Source organism: Physella acuta, unplaced genomic scaffold (genome assembly GCF_028476545.2).
Source record: "Physella acuta isolate Inbredline_101_S28 unplaced genomic scaffold, ASM2847654v3 ptg000380l, whole genome shotgun sequence".
NCBI classification, from domain to species: domain Eukaryota; kingdom Metazoa; phylum Mollusca; class Gastropoda; family Physidae; genus Physella; species Physella acuta.
In genome coordinates this window covers 175,323-177,500 of record NW_026731899.1, presented here as the reverse complement: position 1 = coordinate 177,500, position 2,178 = coordinate 175,323, and positions in this window count along the sequence as shown.

The window sequence follows — 2,178 nt, the reverse complement described above, 5'->3', positions numbered from 1 at the left end:
GGGGGCAAATCCCCGGGGAGTGATTTCTTGATTCCCCGATATATACATATATATATATATATATACATATATATATATATATATATATATATATATATATATATATATATATGATTGTTATTTAGATTGTTTTATAACTTCAAGGGAATTTGTTTTTTATTTAGGCTCTTTTCCAATAGTGAAGTATGTTCAGTAGTCGTAAATTCATTTGTAAAACATGGATTTTGATCATTTATATGTACTGTTTCACAAAATATCCATTTTCAATAGGTAAGTGCAAACAATACCAATTTGTTCATTATAAGAAAATGTGTAACATAATATGTTTTATATTATAGGAAATCTAATGAATTAAATGTTAATTACATTTTCTTATTCTAACGCCATTAACTATGTTATTAAACTAGTAATACAATACATTTTAAGTTCGATAAATGTAAATAGATTTATTTATGAAAAGCAGTAACTTTATGTTAAATGTTTCTACGTATGAAACTCTTTATTATCATGTTGCTATTATTGTCATATTATCAACTGTGTTTAGTGTCATATTATAGACTGAGTTTTAATTGTGATTTGGACTTCACTTGCAATGGCCCTTTAAGTATTACCTTCCTTTACACATCAGCCATGAACACAGTAGGTTTTACCGCGGGTCAACGGCTCGTGCGGCAACTAGAGAACACAACACTCACTCTAGTGTGCCATACACCTGGTACATATACATGGGCTGCCATCCTACACGACGATAGAGTGCTTGTTAACAGCAGTGAATCCTCGTCCGATATATCACACACCTTCCGAAGACTGTCTTGTAACGATTTTGGTCAATATTTTTGTGTTGCAAATACTACACAACAGATAAATGTTTCAGTTATCGGATGTGAGTTTTCTTTTTTATATGTATCCAATAATTGTATTATACTTTTAATAGTAACTCGTTTTTTTATCCTTCATTATCCTTCATTTATCAAAATAAAGAATTTAGTTATATAAACTTATAAACAAATATGAAAACACACGTCAACTAGATAAAAAAGCAATTGTTTTAAGAGTGACTTAAATTAAATTTATTGAGTTGTTTAGAGGTCTTGACTGTTATTTATTTTAAAATTTTAAAATCTTCTTTTATAATTTACAAAAAAAAAACAAAAAAAAACTATGATTTTAATATTAAGCGAATAAAAAAGTTACATATAGTTATTTGAGATATTACGGAAATTAGGTTTAACTATTTAAAAAAAAATGTCGTCAATGTTTTAATATTATGTTTAAGGCTGTCGCTCATTTTCGTTCAATAAAAATAAATATTTAAAACTATCTGATCCAGGTCCTCCACAGCTGTGCCTAGCTCAAGAAAAACTATTAACAGCTGACCTGGGTGAAAACGTTACATTCGATGTTTGTGTAATGGCTCCGTCAGCTGAAACGGGTTTACCATTGAAGGCTTATTACAATAATACCTGGCTGGACAATGGTCAGTGTGTATCGAGGTTATGTGCGACATGGACGCCTGTTACAATGTATCGTTATAACGTAAATATAACAATCTCGAAGGTATCCGAAGAAGATTATGGAGAAATGAATTTTAAATTTGGTTCTTCTTATTCATATGAAAACAATAACATTAACTATAGGCCTATGCTGGTACCAAGAGGTTTGTAGATGTTCTCTAATACTAATAATTATTTACACAAGAATTGTCGCTAAAAAAAAGTTAAGTTACCTTCTTTTACCTGACAGTCGAATTAGAGCTCATATGTTTACCTTACTTCGAAATATGTAGTGAAGATGTGTTTAGATCTAGATGTATGTCTAATCATGTTTAGGTTTTCTATAGTGAGTCAGGTACACATCAGCGTTGGATGGATTAGCAGATGCAATACTAATACTAACACAGCAATACAGGGAAAGAAACTGACGAACCCGATAATTTGAAGTAATGTCGAGGAGATTATCCACCCACCCGAACATACCATCCGAAAAGTGGGTCAAAAGCCGCGTTAAAACCCAATGTATTAAATACTCTTCTCTGTCTATAATTAAGCTTCTTTTGAAGTTGGAACGAGATATATTTGTAGAGTTAATTAAATTAGTACATCAAGATAAAATTATTCGTGTCAGCTAAATACAATTCCCATAGTGCTGAGGAATGTTGCGATACATTTGTACGCTAAT